At 40.5% G+C, this 23,769-nt stretch overlaps 1 protein-coding gene across 1 annotated transcript in view; it reads left to right on the plus strand.

The window, feature by feature from the left end:
• Positions 1-1,138: 1,138 nt before the first annotated feature.
• The window catches only part of LOC131929475 (trithorax group protein osa), a 49,736-nt gene continuing 27,105 nt past the window's right edge, over positions 1,139-23,769 (plus strand). Inside the window, exon 1 of the mRNA XM_059285715.1 lies at positions 1,139-1,250. The gene's annotated coding sequence lies outside the window, so the exon portion shown is untranslated. The remainder of the gene's footprint in view (positions 1,251-23,769) is intronic.

Below are 23,769 nucleotides of genomic sequence, written 5' to 3' on the forward strand. Positions count from 1 at the left end.
ACATATGTCCCCGGGGGCCGACCTTAGGGGGCGCCAAAATGGGATGGAAAAATAAATTGAAAGGTTGAGGGGAGTGCAAATCTCGAGGGGGGTGCAAATCGAAATCTCGAGGGGGGGGGGTGCAAATCGAAAGTTTCAGGGGGGGGGGGGGTGAAAATCGAAATCTTGAGGGGGGAGTGCAAATCGAAAAGTTTGTCCCCGGGCGACGGGAAGGGTCGCTACGCCTCTGGGAAAATAAAACAACTTGTAAATATTTACCTTTAGTTTAGGGACCTGATTTAATAGAGGTTTGACTTCGACCTAATGTGTGACTTAAGAATCTGCTCATCAGTGTTCTTTATCAGACGTTTTTCTCCGCTAGGGGGTGGGGGGGGGGGGGGGTGAGAAACTTCGAGGGGTGGGTGGGGAACATAAATTCTATTTTGTTCGGGGAAGGAGGCGGTAGACGTGCTTCGCCCCCCCCCCCCCTCTCCCTTGGGATGCCTGAATGAAACTCGGCTGCTCATACGTCACATAGAACTCGAATTTGTTTCTTTTTTTTTTTTTTTTAATGATGGCCAGTTTAATCTTTGACATTTTAATTCAATTTGTGTACGGGGCCGATTTGTTTATTAAATGTCTATAAATGCAGAGAAAGTAGGCCTGAATATAAACAACAAAGGTAAACTTCCGTTGTAAATATTTTTTTTAAATCATGAAGATTTTTTTTAAAGACAGATTATGGTATTAGTCTTTAAATGTAACTATTAAAAAAATAATCAAACGTTGCTAGAAAAAAAAGTTTTACAATTTTTTAAAGGCATAGAGCGATTAAGTTCGCGATGAATTTTTTGAAAGTAAAATGAGAGAAATGCGCATACTTGTTTAAATCTAGATTTAAAGCAAACAACAAGATTTACGAAGAATATGAACTACACAATACAAACCCAACCAACTTTTTATTCTGGTTTTAAGCCCAAGCTAAACCTCACCCCCTTTTCCACCTTTCTACAGCCGAGCAGCTAGCAGACGATATTTGGCCCTTCCCCCCTCGAGTTATTTTTATTTTATTTTTGGGCGGGATTTTATTTCTGGGCCAAACTGTGTTTCCGGATACCTTTGGACGCTCTCGGGTGTTTTCGGTAAAACTCGTGTTTCACCGCCATCTTTGAACAGAAGCATCAATGAGTATTGTAGACAAGACTGTTTCATATGTGTTTTCGTGTTTATTTCGATCGGACTATGCCATGAAAAGTTAAACAGGGATTCTGGTAAGTGCCTGAACAACTTTAATATACTTTTAACCTAGTTTGTTTTGTTTTTACTGAAAGAATTCCAACACTCGATCGGGCTACTGCAGGGGCCTCCAAGACGTATCTAACTCGCAGGCTTCGGTACTTTCCTACGCGAGGCCACAAGCGTCGAACGAGAAGAATTCCTTTACTCTTTCTTTGTTGCGATAGATCTTGATTACCTTTAAAACTTTTTTGATCAATACGCATTATGCAAACTCATGCAGCATGTTTGTTTAAGTTTAAACTGCTCATTAAATATCAATTCTACGTAAACTTAGGTAAATTTTAAGTCTAACTCAGGCCCAAAGTAGATCTTACTTAATCTTTTATTCTTTATCTCGCATAAGCATTTTCTACATTCAAATTTTTAGTAAATTTAGTTGTTCTTTTCTCCGCTTTCTGTGTCAATAACATTTTCGTTAGGCTCGATTCAAGTTAAGTTAATATTGCATTCGACCTAGATCTAGACTCTAGATCTAGATTCTAGATCTAGATTCTAATATTATTTATTATTTATTTAACTTTTAACCTGTTTTGACCAGTATTATATTTTTAATTTTAGCCTGACAGTCTAGCTAGACCAAGGCCTTTTTTTTTTAGTATTACTAAAGATCTAGATCTAAATGTCTTTTAGATTTTAGTCTAGAGTCTATAAGATAGGCATATAGAATCTAGATTCTAGATCTAAAAATCTAGATCTAGAATTTAGTAATACTATGAAACATTTAGTTTAGGTCCAGAGTTAAGATCTAGATTTCTAGATCTGACTAAATCTAAGACGTTTTTGTTTGCCCTCCTAACTTTGACTACTAATCTAGAAGCTAGAGGTCTATCTAGAATCTAGATCTATCTATGATTTATAATTAATTATGCTGCATTAGTTTTGTCAAAACCTAACTACACACACACAAAATAGCTACCTTGTGAAAATTCAAATCTAGAAATCTAGGCACAAATATCATATTACATAGCCTATTTTCTTTTTGCTTTTAACAAACAAAACAAAAAAATCTGGTGTTTTTATTTTTATGATTTAGGCCTAATGATGATTAGTGTTACTATTTTAATTCTTCTGACATAGAGAGGAGTATCAGCTTTAACACTATATTACACATATCCCTTTCAATTTTTTTACCAATTAGGCAAAGTTTATTAATTAATTATAATTAGGCCTATCTTGTCCAATTATTTATAAAAACTAGGATCAGATAGATGCAGCCTGTATTATGCAAAAAGTCAGGCTCATAGTTGCATTATTTATAGCATTTTTTTTTATAAGCTAAATTGTTTTTATATCCTGAACCCAAGGCCAAACCTCACAGTAAATTTAGTGCACTTAACATTTGTAAGTGCTGCATTAAAAGTTCAGCCCTCAACCAGAGTTTCTTCCAGGCATCTCTTCGGGGGGGCGAAGCCCCCCCCGAAAAATTTTTACCGCCCCCCGAACGAAATGAAATTTATATAATTTATATAGAAAATATATACTTTTAACAGTGTCCGCCCCCCCGAAGAAAGTTTACCGCCCCCCCGAAGATTTCAAGTGCCCCCCCGGAGAAAAAAGTCTGGAAGAAACACTGCCCTCAACACATGTTGCTTCTTATCCAGCTACTTCATTCAACAATTTTCCCTGCATTACCTTTTAAGTACCTTTGATATACTCAATAGTTTATGTTAATCTTGGAATTAAGTACCCACATCGTTTAGTCCGGGTGGTTCATCTGCATTTTTTAAACCAATTAAGTTCAAAGATATCTGCATTTTTAACCCAATTGTCCTGTTCTGATCAGTTCATTTGCTTGAGACACTTGTAGCTTTATTGCATCATACTTAACATGACCCGTAATGAACGTTAAACTTTTTATTTACCTTGTTTTATACATATGTATAGTTGTTCTTGTGTATGTATAGATAGTCTTGTTTGAACTGAGTAATTTTAGATGTGAGAACCAGTCTTTGTTGTGCGATCTTGATTCTCATTGACAGAAAGCATACCTTTTGTGTTTAGAGCGTGGGCCTCATGCTTTATTGGTGCATGTTGGCTGTTTAAATATGCACCCTGTTTTGTCTTGGGGAGAGGCAATCAATATCCTCAATGTTAATAAAAATAATCAATATGAAAACAGCACCAGAACTGCCTTCTACTAAAGGTCATGTAGTCAATTACTGTTTTTTTTCTCTCTTTCTTCCATGGCTGGATGTTGGGTATACCCATGTTCTTTTGTCTCTCACCTGTTTGACCTTTTCTGTCCAGGTACGTGCCATCAAGGGTGGGTGTGTTTAGGGATACCTGATACGCCTTATATTACTTTATAAACACTTCACCTACCCGAGGCAATTATTTCTGGTGTTATGTCACAGTTTTTGATTTCTCTGTACTGAACCCACGTTGGACCTGGTCCAGATTTCTTATACAGGCCAAGCTGTTCAGTTCTATCTACTATCATTTTACTGATCTTAGCCTCATCCATATCCCATATCTTTCTGCTCATCTTAGATCTGTCCTGCTTCTTCTTCTTCCAAATCCTATATCTTTCTAGTAATCTAAGATCCGTCCTGCTTCTTCCATATTCCATATTGTTTTTCTGAACTAAGATCCTCACTGTTTCATCCATGCCCTATATCTTTCTACAATTATAAACAACACTGCTTCTTCCATATTCCATATCATTCTATTGATCTAAGATCCACACTGTTTCATCCATATCCTATATCTTTCTACAAATCTTAGCAACACTGCTTCTTCCATATACTATATCATTGCCTTTTAAAAGTTTGTTTGAGGTATAATATTGTGTGCTTCAGTCCTACTGTATAACTTGATACAACAATATGTTTTATGTTCTACAACTTCAGGTTTAGTCCTGTCCAACTTTGTCCTACCAGCTGTATTACTGTATTGCCCTTCTTTCTACTTATTTATCTAAAGTATGATTACCTTGGTGAACGATATCCTTTCTTTACTGCTAATTTGTCTGCTTGAGAGAAGTAATAAAACTTGTGTTTTGTGGGGAGGTGTGTGCTACCTACATAAGGCTGTGTGTGGTTTTATGGACTATTGTAAACAGTAAGGGGTTTGTGGATCACTGCCAGGTTTTGAAATTTATTTCATGATCTACTGCGGGACTGTAATTCAATTATTTTAGATTGCAGTGATTTATTGAGCTTTTTGTGACTATTTTAAAAACACTATATTTTTTTTTACTAAACATACTGATTCTATATTTTTATTTTGATACTGGTTCAAGATATATTAAGAACTCATATATTTCTGTTACACCTTTTCTGGTGCTTCCCAAAATATCCCCACCTCCCTTAAAAATAATTTAAACCCCCCCCCCCCCCCCTCACTTATTGATCAGGTGTATGCTATTGGTGGTGCCGGTTCTATTTTCCTGCATTGTCACCTGGTAAAAGGCAATAAAGAATCAATTAGGGTCCAGCAATAATGAGAACAAATTGTATTTCCAAATGGTACAGCAGTCAATTTAAACACTCTGCTCGTTTGGTCCAATCAATCAGGCAGAATTGATTCCGAGAGGACTTCAATTATTTTAATCTCCTTACCTGGGGAATCAATTATTCCTACAAGCAAATTACTCTTACTTCTGCTTAAAGATTATATTTTCTGGAATTATTTTTAAAATTACTTCAGGTTTTTAAATTTTAAATCTATGACCCTCCACTTAAATCGGTCGATATTAAGTGTAAAATTTATTAGTAGTTTCCGAGTGTTCTTAATCATTACAATTCATGTCTGGAAAGTTTTAGTCTCCAATAGTTGATTTATTAGCTTTATTATATATATTTAATTTTCGTGGATTGAATTAATTTTGTTGACTTGTCTTTTTTTGCCGAATCTATCTGCTAGTATTCAGGATGAAACTATGCTAAAATTTGGGATGAAGCTGTACGCTAGTATGGGGTGGGGAACTAAGAGGCTTACCCACAGATTCTTAAGCCTATCTTCCATTTATCAAGCCCATCTTCTAGTATAGGGGATATTCTTGTATTAGGGATGAAGCTGTGTGCAGAAATTTGGGGATAAAACTGTATGCTAGCATTTGGGATCAAGTCATATGGTGGGGGGGGGGGGGGTCGGGACAGTTCTTGTGCCTGTCTTCCACTCATGAATCCCATCTTCTTTACCATGTGTATCATCTACAAGCCCATGTGTATCTGCCACTCATCAAGCCCACCGTGTTGGTCCATGTGTATCGTCTATAAGCCTCTGTGTATGTCACTCATCAAGCCCACCTTGTTGGTCCATATGTATCATCTACAAGCCCATGTGTATCTGCCACTCGTGAAGCCCATCTTGTTGGCCCATGTGTATCATCTACAAGCCCATGTGTATCTGCCACTCATCAAGCCCACCTTGTTGGCCCATGTGTACCATCTACAAGCCCACCTTGTTGGCCCATGTGTATCATCTACAAGCCCATGTGTATCTGCCACTCATCAAGCCCACCTTGTTGGCCCATGTGTACCATCTACAAGCCCATGTGTATCATCTACAAGCCCACCTTGTTGGCCCATGTGTATCATCTACAATCCCATGTGTATCATCTACAATCCCATGTGTATCATCTACAATCCCATGTGTATCTGCCACTCATCAAGCCCACCTTGTTGGTCCATGTGTATCTGCCACTCATCAAGCCCACCTTGTTGGTCCATGTGTACCATCTACAAGCCCACCTTGTTGGCCCATGTGTATCATCTACAAGCCCATGTGTATCTGCCACTCATCAAGCCCACCTTGTTGGCCCATGTGTACCATCTACAAGCCCATGTGTATCATCTACAAGCCCACCTTGTTGGCCCATGTGTATCATCTACAATCCCATGTGTATCATCTACAATCCCATGTGTATCATCTACAATCCCATGTGTATCTGCCACTCATCAAGCCCACCTTGTTGGTCCATGTGTATCTGCCACTCATCAAGCCCATCTTGTTGGTCCATGTGTATCTTATACCCAAAAAAAAACCCCACCTTGTTTATCCATGTGTGTCTCACCTTTCAGCCGTCATTCTCTCACCTGGCAGTCAAATGTTTATTGACACACATTCCTTAAATCCCAAAACATTTTCATTACACCCAGATTTTACTGAGGACATAAAATCCGCGCCCCACAAGTTCGTTCAAAATAATTTTCCATTATTCAGATTCTCCCGGTACATTTCCATTGTCCCTAAAGCTTAACACTACACTTTCATTATTCCCAAAATTTGCATATCTCCCCTTACTGACAGACCCTCAAATTCCTTCTTTGGTCCAAATTTTATCCCACCCGAGTCTCACGTAACAATGTTCTCCTTACACTGAAGTCCATCCTTTCTGCTGCATGTTGCATATCTATTTTCTTGCACTGGGCATATTTCTATTTTCTGAAGACATCTCCCCGCCGTCAGTTATACTTGTGTTATGTCGCAGTTTTTGATTTCTGTGTAATGAATCCAAGTTGGACCGGGTGTTACATCCATCCTGTTTCTTCACTCCCCCCTGCATGCGTTCCCATACCGTCCATAGTCCTTTGCATCCCATATTAATCCCGCTGTGTGATGCGTTTGTCTTCCCAATACTTGTAAACCCTTAATACTTCACTACAGCCCGTATCCCTTTTCCCATTAACTAACCCTTTTCCGTCTACTACACATTTCCTCTTCAATTTAACGTCAATTCTGCATCTTCCCTCATTTCACCTTTTGCACCTGATATATTCCACCTCGGTACGTCTTGTATTCCATACGTCCGAATTTTCTATCATCCATAGAGTCCACATACCTTACGTCCCATATCCCATCCCACGGTCTACGTCCCGAATTTCTACCAGCCTACACCCCAATGTGCTCCCATCATCAGCCCACCCCATGCCTTACACCCCCCATACGCCCCTATTTCTACCAGCCTGCACCCCCATGTGCTCCCATCATCACACCACCCCCATGCCTTACGTCCCCATGCCATACGCCCCTATTTCTACCAGCCTACACCCCCATGTGCTCCCATCACCCCACCCCCATGCCATACGCCCCTATTTCTACCAACCTACACCCCCATGTGCTCCCATCATCACACCACCCCCATGCCTTACGTCCCCATGCCATACGCCCCTATTTCTACCAGCCTACACCCCCATGTGCTCCCATCACCCCACCCCCATGCCATACGCCCCTATTTCTACCAGCCTACACCCCCATGTGCTCCCATCACCACCCCACCTCCATGCCTTACACCCTCCATGCCATACGCCCCTATTTCTACCAGCCTACACCCCCATGTGCTCCCATCACCCCACCCCATGCCATACGCCCCTATTTCTACCAACCTACACCCCCATGTGCTCCCATCATCACACCACCCCCATGCCTTACGTCCCCATGCCATACGCCCCTATTTCTACCAGCCTACACCCCCATGTGCTCCCATCACCCCACCCCCATGCCATACGCCCCTATTTCTACCAACCTACACCCCCATGTGCTCCCATCATCATCCCACCCCCATGCCTTACGTCCCCCTTACCCCCTACCCCATGCCATACGCCCCTATTTCTACCAGCCTACACCCCCATGTGCTCCCATCACCCCACGACCAAGCCAACTCTCATATCGCTCCCTGCTAATAACTTCCGTAGGTTGCTTATGCCACGTTAAGGCAAGGAAATCCTCCCCCCCCTTTTTTTAATAGAGAAAAAAAAACGGGGGTGGGGACGGCTTCGTTTTTTTAACTGTTTACCTTTAGAGATGTTTCGCCTCCCTGGATCCTGGCAAGGGAAATTATAGTGGCACATATGGTTTGTATTATTTCAAGTCGAAACGGTGAGCCGCTACTGGAAGGGGCACATGCAGTCGGAAATTCAATGCTTTCTGCGCATTCGGAACTTAAAATAGTTTTTACTATCCTTTATATATATATATATATATATATATATATATATATATATATATATATATATATATATATATATATATATATATATATATATATATATATATATATATATATATATATATATATATATATATATATATATATATAGGCCCCATATATATATAATTCTTTCTACTCGGTCTTTTCTAGGTTAAGTTATTCCACGGTATTTCATAACGCGTTAGGGTTAATGTTTTTCAACTTAGTTTTAGTATGACTGCGGTGGTCGTTATGTGGCTAGGGCTATTATTACGGTTTAGTACTTTTCTTTGAGCGGGTACATTAATTCGTCAGGCCCCGTCTATTTATGTTGTCCGGGTGCCTGGAGCATTGGGATTCAAGCGCTTCATCGTACTCTATCTGGTCTCGCTATCTCTCTCTCCCCATAGCCCCCCCTCCCCCCACCCCTCCTTCTCTCCAGAGGAATGCCCGTAGGGGTAAACCCCCACGCCCCCCTGCTTAGTGGCGGTTTGCCTGGCCCGTGTCGTTATGGGATGGGTCACTGCGTCGGTCGGAGGAGGGTATGAATAAGTTATGCTTGGGTGAGTTTGAGATCTTCTCCCCCCCCCCCCCCCATTGTCTGAGGCTGACGATGTACCTGAGGCGAATGTTAGCACTGTGTAAACCCGTGTGTGTGTGTGTGCTTTTTTTTTCTCCATGGTCGAGCCTGGTATTTAAAACCCCCCTTTTTTCACAACTTTCGGACACCCGGTGTAATAATGGTCAGCGGCTGGAGGAATGCCCACGGTATGTTAATGGTCTGTTTGGTCAGCTCATAACGATCTTAAAATTAGGCACACTTTAGTGCAAGAGTAAAAAAAAAGTTTGAACACATTACGGCTTTTTTTTTAAAGTGTACAGAACCTTTACGTCCATTTTGATGACGTCATTTATGCAACTTTGTTTTTCACTAAGTACCCCCTTTTTTTTTTACCATGACGCCCCTCCCCCCACCCTCTCATCTCACCCACCCCCTCCACTATGTGCGCGGTTAAAATGAATAGTGACAGGAGGCACCGGTCTGACACATTCTTTAGGTGCTTAGCCTTGTCGGGGCTTTAAACCGCTGAAAAATGGCTCCTATCGTACCAGCTAGATAAGTCCCTACTAAGCAATGATTCTCATCGCTGGTTTTATCACATCCTTGACCTACGCTTTATAAAAAGTCGCCTTATGTGGGGGATTTTTTTTTTGTTTCGTGAAAAAAATGTGGTAATGTAGAGAATTTTTTTGTTTCGTTTAAATTAAATAGAGGTGATGAAAAAGTGTAACCGGGATTTGTAGACAATTCGTCAAGACGAATTAGAGAAAAAAAATGTAATATCGTAGTGGGTCGGTGATACTGATATGCGTCTGTATTAAGAAACGGGCTAGTTATATATATTTAGATAGTAAGGAGCGTCTGTATTAAGAAACGGGCTAGTTATAGATATTTAGATAGTAAGGAGCGTCTTTATTAAGACATGGGCTAGTTGTAGATATTTAGATGGTAAGGGGGGCGTCGGTGAAAGGGCGCCTGAATTGAGACATGGGTTGGCTATAGATAGAGGGGGAGGGGGCGTCGGTCGTTGATAGAGCGTCTGTATTGAGACATGGGTCGCTGTAGATAGATGTGCCCCCCTCCCCCTCTCAGACAATCTCTGACACCCCTAAGCCTGATAAAACGCCGAGGCCTAACAGGAGACTAGACAGATATTTTTTTCTCTCTCTATTCAAGCTAACCGTGTCGTTAAAATTGTATAGGCCCTTACGAACATTTCTATGTAGTAATTATTTCTTCACGGTGTTTTAAAATACAGAAGTATATTCTCATAGTGTTAGGAATGAATTATATTTTTCATAGTCATTACAGCCTTAAGTATTTTAGCCAAGTTATTTAAGGCATATTTGCTGTAGTATTGGAAAACGTGTGTGAAATACTGGGGCAGTGTGGGTTTAACTTTATAAATGCAGTAGACTAGACGTTAGTGTTTTTGGTGCGTTAAAGTTCCGCACTCGCCGACGTGCTAATACCCTCACGTTACCCCCGGTTTAAGATCGCAGGAGCTGTTGACTTTTTAAGGTTTGATTAGCGAGGTGTAGCAAATAATGACGTAACGCCGAGGGACTGATTTTTTAAACAGCGACGCTGGTCGCTTGAACGTGTCAGCACACCGTATGATCCGGACGGGCTTTCTCGAGTTTTATAACGTACGCGTGTATGTGGCAAATCATGAAAATGTTAGCAAGGGTATTTCAACTTTTTGGGTGTGATGTAGTTTATTTTTTATTTTTATTTTGCCGTTCGAAAGTTTGTCGATATATTTGATGGACAGTTGAGAGTTTTGATGACATATATGGGCTGTTGTTATATTGACAGGTAAATCGCTCTGGGACTTACCACTCATTGTTTTGATGCTAAGTAGATTGATGGAGACACGAGGCTGTCGTTCATTGGTTTGGTTAAATTTGTGCTGCAAATTTAATGTAGGATTCGTTGGGTGAACGAAGGCAAAGCGAGGGTGAAATTAAATGTGAACGAAGGCAAAGCGAGGGTGAAATTAAATGTGACGGTAACAAGTCCTGCGGTAGGTTAGTGGGGCGATTTGAAACGACTCGAGGAGCGATGTGTTGTGTTTCGAGGCCGCCCTTGTCTTGGGGGTTATTTTTAGGTTAGCCAGACAATCGGGGTCGACCTGTGCCAAAAGTGCACGTGTTGATGTTGTAGGCCGATCCTGTGGGGGGCTGGTCAGACCTCCAGGCCCGTGGCATGTACCGGGTTTAGTGCACGGGTGGCTTGTATTAAAAATATATGATGCCACAGCTGGTGAGGTTGATGGAGGGTCTGTACGGGGCTGAAGGGGTCTGTGTGGGGAGGATTACCCCTAACAATGGACGACCATGAAGCCGTGTGGTTTGAAGTATGTACGCGTTTTGATAAGAGCTTTGAATGGACCACTTTTTTTTTTTGTTATCTACCCTCGATTAACCTCGGGCCGTTGGGCTTATTCTTACGTCTCGTGTGTGTAGAAATTTTCAACTTGCTTTCTGTGTGCCAGCGTTGCGAGCGTAGATACAGTTTTAACAGCAGACACAGGTAACTTGGTTCATTCAAGAGTGCTCTAATTCTTTTAGCGTTTATTTTATTTAAAAAAAAATAACAACTAGAATACCAGTGTATTTTTACCCCCAAAGTTTCACACTTTTAGTTGACTGTGGTTTCTAGATATGTTAAGCCGACCTATTAACAATTATGCGTAATTTTTCGAGAATCTTTGCAATTTCTGACACCGTGGGCCGCTTTGTCATTCAGATGTGGGCCTTCTTTTGTTTTAACAATCGTAACAAAATCTAAACAGATGCATTTTTAAGATTAAATTTTAAAATTAGCCCATGCAAGTTTTTTAGTTAAATTTAAATAAAATCGCTTTACAAGACGGTGAAAGTACGCTAAGGTGGTGTTTGATTTGTGTCGATCAGATCGATGGCAGGTCAGCTGAATCGTTTGGATGAAAGCGAATCGATACCTTCGGACGTGTAGGGTCTTGTCTAGACTCCGCTGGAGGTTGTTGGACATTGTGAGATCAAGATATACCCACACACATTTTACATGTGTGTGTTTTGTAAGATCAATATATACCCCCACACATCTTACTTATGTGTGTGGAGCATTGTGAGATAAAGATATACCCTCACACATCTTCCTTGTGTGTTTTAGCCCTGCTTTTAAAGATTGTTACGGTTTTTTATTTTTCTGTTTGTGTAATTTTAACCATCGTAGTTTGCTTCCGACTTTTTCCATATCTTTTTACTTTTTCCATAACTTTTTACTTTTTCCATAACTTTTAACTTTTTCCATAACTTTTAACTTTTTCCATAACTTTTAACTTTTTCCATAACTTTTAACTTTTTCTATAACTTTTTACTTTTGAAAGGAAAGGGACGGGGTAGGTTAGCTGTAATGAAATCCCATAATTTTTTTAAATTTTAAAAGTGTTTTTCATTTGTGCGCATCTCTTCCACTTCGAAAAGGCTATTGGCGTGCATATTCTGATTCTAGCAACAACCACTACCCTAAACACAGCAGCGGTGCCGATTGCACATAGGCCTACTGTACCTTGGCTGAATACTACTGTATTTCTTTGGAAGCACAAGCGCCTTTGTTTAGTTTTCTCATCGGCCTCTGATGGGAAGTAACTGTTACATTTCTTATCACTACGTCTTTTAGCATCTACTCACCCCCTCCCCCTTCTCTCCGGCGACGTCTTAGCTACCGGTGGTTAAGTAAATTGTTACGGTTCCCATTAAGTACCTTAATTGGGATGGGTTTGATTGCGCGAGGTGATGATGTTCCCAACAACTAGTTCGTGCCCTGGCAACGAGCTCTTGACCAGAGTTCGTTCCCCTGAACGGAGTTTGTTCCCCTGAAGTGGGGTTGGCCAATCTTCTTGTCACTCGCTGAGATAAAGCTATGTGAAATTGTTCAGCCGACTGTCGAGGGTTTTTTTTCCCTGTGAAAATTGGACGTAATGGTCAAATTTTATTCAACAATTTAATGTTAGTTTTGAGTGCCGACCATTTTCAGTGGTTGATTAATATTCAGTTGTTTTCCAACTATTTGTTTTCTGAATATGGGGCTTCTATGTTATTTATGCCGATTGGTCTTATGGCTATTTTCATAATCAGTCGTGGTTAGTGTTTGGTTTCAGTCAATTAGTCTCATAGGTATTTTTTTTACAGTGAGTCATAGTTAGGATTTGGGTTCGGTCAGTTCGTCTTATAGCTAGTTTTACCGTTTGTCGTGGTAAGGGTTTTGGTCAAGCCGGTTGGTCAAGGGGCTATAGTCACCATCAGTCGTGTCAGGGTTAGGTTTTGGGTAGGGTCATTCGGCTGTTTTTGCCATCACTGGTATTATGGTTTGGGTCAAGTTGCTTGTTTTATATTGGTACTCTCCCAATCCCATGATCCTTGTCTTCAACTTTACGTTCTCTGTGTAGATCAAGTGCTTGAAATATTGGGATAGGCTTGTCTTGTGTACTCAGTAGAAATCATATTACTAAAGAAATGTGCTTCGTGTTTGTATGTACAATAGCGCGTATCTACATTTCTATCGAATATGTACAAAGTATTATTTTATTCTAGTTTAATCTGGTGTAAGTTTTGTTCCTTTCGATTCTACGAAAGTAGACAGCGTTATCTGTAAAAGACATTTTATTAAAGTTGGACTTTAAAAAGTTTGACCAATAACCGGTTCACACCATGTTGTAGCTGGTTTAAGTTTTACGGATGTGGAATATAGAAAACAAACTTTGTCGGCTTAATATATTTTCTATTGGAACCCAGTGTTGTTTTACACAGTGGGTTCTAGAAAGTCGACCTTTGACCGGCTGACCCAGCGTGGAAGTCGGTGTTCTTACTCAGTGGACGCTAGAGAAAAAAGGCGACCTTTATCCGGCTGCCAGAGCGTGGAAGCCGGTGTTGTTTTACACAAGTGAATCTCGAGGTTCGACCTTTATCCGGCTCCCTCGCTTACCTTACAGCCGGCTATTTCCTCACCTAGGATACTTCAGCTAAATTGGATATTGACCAAGTAATACAATTCTGCTGTTTTTTTTTTGTTTTTTTTTTGTAGTTGCCAAAGTTCAAAAAGTTATACACAGCTACATAATATAGGCGTGGGGGGTGGGGTTTTATACAGTCACACGGTTAGGATTAAACACACAGCTGACTTGTTATAACCAAATTATTTTTAACCGTACGACACCGTCCAGGCCACACTTACCCGGTCAGGAACCCCTTACCTGGCCAGTGCCCCCCTTCTCGTCCGTAGTTTCGCACCTGGAAAACAGCGGGGTGAATGACTTACTACATCTGGGGACACATTATCCGCCGCACATTTTAAACATATTGGGTAGTCTATTGGCACGGGTATTGTATTTTACTTGTACATCACCATAAAAACATATTGGGTAGTCAGTCTATTGGCACGGGTTTTGTATTTTACTTGTGTTATCTCCATTTAATTAATCATACTGCCTAAACTTTAGGTGTTCAACTTATGAAACCTCCTGCGCAATTTACAATTTGCCCATTTTATTTTTATTACATTTCAGTCTTCACTGTAGCGTATAATTCGCCACGATCCCCGTCGGATTTTGCATAATTAATATTTTTCATGCTCGGCTGCATTTAAGACTGTCACATTAAGGATCGTAAAAGTCTACATTTAAATTGCAGCTGTTCCCCGTAGTTTTTTGCATTCGGTGACGAGAATTGTATTGAGGATTTAACAGATGACATAAGGATGAGTATTAATGCCCTCGACTCGTTTTTTTTTTTGTTGATTTAATTTTTGGGGTAATTGTTGTTCAAGTGTTAGGTTTTAGTCATCTTGTTTTAATCAATTTTTATGTGCAAGTATTATTATTGTAGATTATGTGTGTTTATATGTAATTTTTATACTTTATTCTGTATTATGGTTTTTACAGTATTTAGAGAGAATCCTACCTTAGTGTACTGAGTTTTGTGTGAGTAGTATTTATTTATTGTACTTGTTTATTGTATTTTATAATAGGAGGGGGGGGGGGGCGTGTGGAGTTATAGGCTAAACTCTACCGCGGCGTATTTATCAACAGTTTATCTAGAGCTGCATCCTTTTAAAAAACACGATTCGGGTTGCTTTATTTAAAGCTATTTTGGTATTTTCGCAAACTGTTTAAAAATAGCAACAAATTTACTGAATATTCATGGAAACATTTTTTATTTTCCCCCTTTTTTATGTGTGTGGCATATTCAGATTTCTACCTGGTCGGTGTAACCAATAAATCCCCCACCACCCCCTCCCGTCCCGGGGCATTGTTTTCCATCCCACAACGCTGTGGCCCCCACGCCGGACGCACGAGAAGTGAAAATGACTAAGCAAATACGGGTCTCCCGTTGTACGGCTTGATTGGGTCCCTCTCCAAATGCCCTATAACGCTGCACGGAGCTAATCAAACGTAATGATCCGTAATCGAGCCCGCTGCGCGAGAATCGAATCAATGTACTCGCACCGTGCTGAACGCTGCTTCACTTTCATGTATAAGATATGAGGCTCCCCCTGTCCTAGTTTTCTTGGGACGAATTTTTTTTTTACATGTAAGCTAATTTTTTTAAATTAATTATTTTCCAGGCTAACCGTATCCATTTTTGACTTACACGCTAAATATCGCAGGTGTGAAGATTAGTTATAACCAAGCGTTGAAGTATCGTTATTGGCGATACTACGTATTCGATACTGTCGACTAGTCCGAAGATATTATCAATTCAATATTTCATTCAAAACTCGCATTCAAAAAATAATAAGTCCTCAGTAAGATAGTCTTTATACTCACTGTTGTGGTGCTGACGAAGACCTTGGGTTGAAACCTCCACTGTACTTGTATTTACCTTTAAATTGTGATGCTGCTAACATTATTTGTTTGTATATGTATACTTGTTACATATACCTCACTTATCCATTAGTTTAGTTTCTTCTGTTTAAAAAAAAGGATTAACCCGGTCCCCCCTCACTAAAGAGTCTCTAACGCCCCACCTTGTAAGTCGCTGTAAACGCCCCTGGTCCTCGGTGTAGGCTGTAGGTGTTTGGGCCCTCGTCAAACCAGACGTGATCAAGCGAAACGAAGAGTGCTCGGCCATAATGCGCTACTCGCCTACTGGAGGGAGGAAAAAACTATCGAGACTTGTCGAGGTGCTCGATTAAATCCGTGCTGTTGATTGAGCAATAATTGTGATAGACCGGTCCTGCTTGCCCCTGCCTTACCTTCACTGTAGCCGGGGGATTTTTTTTTTAAACACCTTTAAAATTTCCCCAGCTAAGCCAAGCGACTCGGGCGCGTTACGTTGCTGTGTTTTTTCGTAGGTTGGATGGAAGTGTTTGAAAACCAAAACAAGCGTTGTTTCACTGCTGGTGTTATCATATATTCATGGTGTGTGGTTTACTCACAGCGTGGTAAGTTTTTCAACCTTACTTGTCTTTGTATCATTAGTCGCCCCTTGAGCGTCCGCGTTTGTATTCGCTTAGCTAGAAACCATTCATCGTGGGGTTTATTGTAAAGGCTTTTATTCTTCAACACAGCGGGACAGTATTAATATTTCATTTTGGTTTGAATAGTTTGATGCCTTCCATGTTCAACAGTTAAGTTGCGTCATAGTCTGTGTAATGGAGTTTACTTTTTCCCCACCATATCTATCACATATATAGAACTTTTATGTGGAATAAAGCGCCACTTTTTAAAATATCTATCACATATATAGAACTTTTATGTGGAATAAAGCGCCACTTTTTAAAACTATACTTGGACAGTAAGGTAACATGTAATGTGTCTTACGCTGGTACTTGCTCATTATAATTGTACGGATAACATACTTGGGTGTATAATGTGCTATGGTCCAATTTTGATTTAACTAAAAAGATTATCAGGTTGCCCCCTTCTCAACCTACTCTTTGTCAACCACCCCTTGACAACCATGTTCGGGTTGCCTTCAGCTAATCACATTACTATCAACATTTTACAATTTAAAAAATTAGAAGCAAAACTTTAAAAAAATTATACATTCATACACTTGTGATTATTCAAATCTGCTGGTTCACGTATTGAGTTATGGGTCGTTAGATTACAGATATCTTGAGAATTGTTTAAGCTAGTTTTCTGCTTATGTATAAGTGCTTAGTGGGAGGTTGATTTTTAAATACAACCTAAAACAGTGGATCATGTCCAAAGGTTTTCAACTGAATGTTTATATTTTAAAATAGTATTTTGTGTGTAATGATAGGGGGTGGGATTTGATACAGGGGTGTGTTGCATGTATATTTCAAAGTAATGGTAGGGGGGTGTTTGAGGTATATATCAAAGCGATGGTAGGGGGGTTGTAGTGCAGATATATTTCAAAGTAATGGTAGCGAGGGTTGTGTGTGCAGGTATAAAGTAATGGTAAGGACGGTTGTGTGTGTGCAGGTATTAAGTAATGGTAGGGACAGTTGTGTGAGCAGGTATAAAGTAATGATAGGGACGGTTGTGTGTGGGCAGGTATAAAGTAATGGTAAGGACGGTTGTGTGTGGGCAGGTATAAAGTAATGGTAGGGACAGGTGTGTGTGCAGGTATTAAGTAATGGTAGGGACGGCTGTGTGTGTGCAGGTATAAAGTAATGGTAAGGACGGTTGTGTGTGTGCAGGTATTAAGTAATGGTAGGGACAGGTGTGTGTGCAGGTATTAAGTAATGGTAGGGACGGCTGTGTGTGGGCAGGTATAAAGTAATGGTAGGGACGGCTGTGTGTGGGCAGGTATAAAGTAATGGTAGGGACGGTTGTGTGTGTGCAGGTAGTAAGTAATGGTAGCGAGGGTTGTGTGTGGGCAGGTATAAAGTAATGGTAGCGAGGGGTGTGTGGGCAGGTATAAAGTAATAGTAGGGACAGTTGTGTGTGCAGGTATAAAGTAATGGTAGCGAGGGTTGTGTGGGCAGGTATAAAGTAATAGTAGGGACAGTTGTGTGTGCAGGTATAAAGTAATGATAGCGAGGGTTGTGTGTGGGCAGGTATAAAGTAATGGTAGGGACAGTTGTGTGTGGACAGGTATAAAGTAATGATAGCGACGGTTGTGTGTTGGCAGGTATAAAGTTATGTTAAGGACAGTCGTGTGTGGGCAGGTATATTTCAAACAAATGCACCTGTTTTATCTGGATGCAGTTGACTGACAATCGATGTGGCATTAATCAAGATTAGCCCTCGTATCGATGTGCTCGCCCCAAAAATTGATCCGCTGTGTTTTACGATACGTTTAATGAAATCCTTTCTGTTGAACTTGTTTTATTGCCGGCCGGGCTATTTTTGGTGGGGCTGTTTCAATACATGACCACAATATTCAGCTTTAGTCATTAGTTTATTTTTTTTTTCTAAACATTATAATAGCTTTCAGGTTTAGTTGTTTGTTTGTTATCTTGGTATTACAATAACTGTTGGGTCTTCTTCATCTTTTTAATGAATTTAAATGTTTAAATATAGTATCATATGTAGTAATGTGTATGTGCATACTTTTTACTTGATCAGCCCATATTGCCTACAACATTACATTGAACCAAACCTACATTAATACTCTCAAATTTACCATAGAGGGTTTGAGTACAGTTTTTGTCGATACCACCACTATGTACAGGTAGACAATCACATTTTGTCATGTATTTTAATCATGGTTGACGTTTTCTGAGCCAAGTTATTGATCAAATCGGTAGCAAACCAGCTTACATTTCTATTACTAGAGATCTTGGTTTTAACTTCTTCTTAAGTTTGTCTTGCTAGGATTATAAACTCTGCATTTTTTTTTTACTTTTTACCACAATTCCATTCAATTGACTTAAAACTCCTTTCAAAACTCGCCATTAAAAAATGAAGGTCTTAAATGGGACTGCTGTCTTACATCTCGTGACGCTTCGGTATCCGAGGGTTAGACGAGTGAGTTAATTACGTGGCTTCTTTGAGTACTAAAAGCGCAGTCAAACCTTTGATGTGTTAAATTATTCTTGTATAAACCAGGCACGCTTCCCCCTTATTATACCCCCCTCCCCATTGGAACACGAAGCTGTGCTGAAATTTTCAAAACCGTTGAACAGGTGCCCCCCGGGAAAGAATTGGCCAATCGGGTGCTTTGTTTATTTCCAAATTAACCAATCATCGGTATCAAAAGTTTTGGGCAGAAATCGTGTCACGTGATATCGAACGGCCTGTTTAGAAATAAAAAGGTCACCATGCGCACATGGACGGTGCGTAGTTCGTGCGTGAAAGCGCCCGTATTATTATCTGACTCGATCAGGACCTTGGTCGTCGCCCCCCTCTCCCGCCCCCTTTACGTGACCATACCCCCTGCATTAATCGGCCATCTGTCTTGATGTGAGATCAAAGGGAAGTCACCGAGTGAACCTTAGCCAATCTCGGCATCAAAGGGGAGATAATCTAAAGGGGGCGTCCAGCTTGCTGTAATGTCTGATCGTTGGTTCGGTGTCTGGTGACAGCCGACACTCCAGAGGGCGGCTATTTTTAGACCGGGGGAAGCCACTGTGTTAACATTTAGGCTAGAGTTGGGCTATTTCGAGAATTGTTTTTATTTAGACTAGTTTCGAATTTATATTAGTTACTGGTGACGTTAATTCAAAAATAAAATAAAGCGTAAGTTGGTGTGTGGGTGTTTCTTACACTAACGAAGGGTAGTTTAATTGGTTTGAAATTTAATTAGCATAGTTGTAGTGGTATGATCGGCGCAGACGTGAATTTGCGCAGTACAGATTCACACCTGTTTGTGTCCGCCCTCTACAGTAGTGAATGTGCTTACACGGCGTGTCTAGGTAGGCTACTCACACATGATATAGGTCTACTCACACGTGATATAGAGCTACTCACACATGATATAGGCTACTCACACGTGATATAGGGCTACTCACACGTGATATAGGTCTACTCACACGTGATATAGGTCTACTCACACGTGATATAGGTCTACTCACACGTGATATAGGGCTACTCACACGTGATATAGGGCTACTCACACGTGATATAGGTCTACTCACACGTGATATAGGGCTACTCACACGTGATATAGGGCTACTCACACGTGATATAGGGCTACTCACACGTGATATAGGTCTACTCACACGTGATATAGGTCTACTCACGTGATATAGGGCTACTCACACGTGATATAGGGCTACTCACACGTGATATAGGGCTACTCACACGTGATATAGGGCTACTCACACGTGATATAGGGCTACTCTCACGTGATATAGGGCTACTCACACGTGATATAGGTCTACTCACTCGTGATATAGGGCTACTCACACGTGATATAGGTCTACTCACACGTGATATAGGTCTACTCACTCGTGATATAGGGCTACTCACACGTGATATAGGGCTACTCACTCGTGATATAGGGCTACTCACTCGTGATATAGGGCTACTCACACGTGATAAAGGGCTACTCACACGTGACAAAAGGCTACTCACACGTGATATAGGGCTACTCACACGTGATATAGGGCTACTCACACGTGATATAGGTCTACTCACACGTGATATAGGTCTACTCACTCGTGATATAGGGCTACTCACACGTGATATAGGGCTACTCACACGTGATATAGGGCTACTCACTCGTGATATAGGGCTACTCACACGTGATAAAGGGCTACTCACACGTGATATAGGTCTACTCACACGTGATATAGGTCTACTCACTCGTGATATAGGGCTACTCCCACGTGATATAGGTCTACTCACTCGTGATATAGGGCTACTCACACGTGACTTGGGCTACTCCCACGTGATATAGGGCTACTCACACGTGATATAGGGCTACTTACTCGTGATATAGGGCTACTCACACGTGATATAGGGCTACTCACACGTGATATAGGTCTACTCACTCGTGATATAGGGCTACTTACTCGTGATATAGGGCTACTCACACGTGATATAGGGCTACTCACACGTGATATAGAGCTACTCACACGTGATATAGGGATACTCACACGTGATATAGGGATACTCACACGTGATATCTACTCACACGTGATATAGGTCTACTCACACGTGATATAGGGCTACTCACTCGTGACATAGGGCTACTCACACGTGATATAGGGCTACTCACACGTGATATAGGGCTACTCACACGTGATATAGGGCTACTCACACGTGATATAGGGATACTCACACGTGACTTAGGCTACTCACACGTGACAAAAGGCTACTCACACGTGATATAGGGCTACTCACACGTGACGTCTAGCTACTCTTGTGTATATAGTACAATGTCCAGCCGCCTTACTTTATTTCTCCACCCCTACAGCAGTTACCCGGATATTAAAATCACACGTGACTTAGGCTACTCACACGTGACAAAAGGCTACTCACACGTGATATAGGGCTACTCACACGTGACGTCTAGCTACTCTTGTGTATATAGTACAATGTCCAGCCGCCTTACTTTATTTCTCCACCCCTACAGCAGTTACCCGGATATATTTCCCCACCCCCTACAGTTCACCAACCCTTAACTATTTCCCCACCCCCTACAGTTCACCAACCCTTAACTATTTCCCCACCCCCTACAGTTCACCAACCCTTACCTATTTCTCCACCCCCTACACTATTTGCTAAACCTTACCCATTTCCCCACCCCCTACAGTATTTACCAACCCTTACCTATTTCCCCACCCCTGCAGTATTTTCTAAACCTTACCTATTTCCCCACCCCTACAGTATTTGCTAAACCTTACCTATTTCCCCACCCCCTACAGTATTCCCCAACCCTTACCTATTTCCCCCACCCCTACAGTAATTACCAATCCTTACCTATGTCCCCGCCCCCTACAGTATTTACCAATCCTTACCTATTTCCCCATCCCTACAGTATTTACCAATCCTTACCTACCCCCCCCCCCACAGTATTTAGAAACCTCGACATATCGCCCATGTCCACGTTTAAGTTTCGAATATCTTATTAAAACAAATTGCCCTGTATCAGCCAGTGCTTACACTCAGCTCGTGATATGCCGCTTGATGTAATTTTTGTATCCAGTTAAACGGATTAAGAGCCAGTGGGCGATCATGGTTTCCTAAAACGTAAGCAGGGCGATTCGATCACACTCTAATTGCAGTTCTACATGGCCGGTGTACCTTCTGCTTGAAAGGGTGCCACGTCTACATGGTATCAACTTCTTGTTGGTTGTAACTACACCTCTCCTTCTTTCTGCCTCTTCATCTCTCTGCAGGTTTAAAGAGTCAGCTGTCTTTATAAGATCTCCATCTTACTACATCTCTGGTTGTTTTTAATTTTTCACGACACTTAACCCTTGATATGTGGTTGTCTTGAGCCTTACCTCATTCCACATAGTCTAAACCAACCTCAGCTCACTGATAGTTATTTACAACACACCAGACACTAAACGTGATAAGTAAAAAAAGTTACTTTCACTTTTAAGCTAAATTAATTTTTAAAACGTAGTAAATTTATGTAAGCTAAATTGATTTTTAAAACGTAGTAAAGATATGTTTTACGAACAGTGATTAGATTGTAAGCTTACATTTAAATTTATCATTACTACAAAACCAAGTTTGATTTTTTTCTCAACTTAGTGCACTACAGCGTATTTTCTGCTAAGACTTGCTGATTAAAAAAACCTTATTAAATTAAAAAAAAGTACAGATATAAAAATCATTGTATAGTAATGCGCTTTTAAATGCACTGAAAATAAAGAAAATAAAACAAACTTCCTTTGTTGAGTAAAAAAACTTTGATCGCTATATGATGTAAAATATCTCATTAAGCGACCAGAGCTTTAATAAAACCTACAGAGCCAAAACGATGAACAAATAGTTAAACTCGATGTTTCATAGTGCACAGTTTCAACTCCTTCTTTTACTACCGTAATTTTCAATTTAAAGATGTACAAACATTCTGACAGTAATTTAAAATTTTTAAAAATAATAACAACGCTCTGCAAAGATCGTCTAGCTATTCCGCGATAATAATAATAATAAAAAATTCGACGTGCCCTTTTGTTGTTTCGGCTCATTAAGATATAAAGCGCTGCTGTGGTTGTGTGATACGGGGCCGACCATACAACGCCTACTAATGTCGGCTAATGGATGAAGATGAGACACGGAGCCTCCACCTAGGCGTCGCGCCGTGCTGGTGTCCAGGGCTGGACCACCCACACCGTCCAGACCAGCAGACGGCTAATATGTTTGGAAAGTAAACCCAGAAACGTCGTGTCATGGACTGTTCCAGGCTGGGGGATGTACGGTACATGTAGGTGACCCAGGGTCACCGGTATCAGAATTTCCGCGGGAAGCGGGAATTAGCATGTGTTTGGAATTATCTTATTTCAATAACAACTACATTTTATTTACATGCTATCCGAAGTAGAACTACGTGTGAGGTACAACATTAATCCATTTAATCGAATCACTAAAACGTGCAAAATAAAACAAATATTTTTAAAAATTAATATGTATTAGCTTTTAAGAATAAATGCAATGAAAATAAGAAAATAAAACAATTATTTTAAAAAAAAAACTTTTATAATAATAAATAAATGCAATGAAAATAAAACAAATTTGCTTTCTTTAAGCATATTGTGCATAATCTTCTATCAGCGTGGGCGTCATGTTTGTCATGTTCCACTGGTCCCAGAACGAACATTTATAATACAGAATGGTGAACTACTTTTCTACATTAAAAGCATGTACTTTTATTCCTGAACTCGTTTCTGTACAACATTTTGTTTTTTATGTAAAGGTGGCTGAATAAACTGTCTTTACCATACCACCTCCAAACTGGTGATGGTTTTTTTTTTTTAAAGTTGGTGTATAGCACATTCTACCATTTGTTTTATCCAGACTTTTGAGTGCTTAAACTTTACCTAACCAAGCTTTTAGAATCAATCTCTCCCATTCAGAAAATCTTGATCTAGATTTGTTCTTGCAAAATTTCACTTTATTTAATTAAACCTCCTATTTTTTATGAATGTATTTCCAGTGGCG

This window comes from Physella acuta, unplaced genomic scaffold (genome assembly GCF_028476545.2).
Source record: "Physella acuta isolate Inbredline_101_S28 unplaced genomic scaffold, ASM2847654v3 ptg001637l, whole genome shotgun sequence".
Lineage (NCBI taxonomy): Eukaryota > Metazoa > Mollusca > Gastropoda > Physidae > Physella > Physella acuta.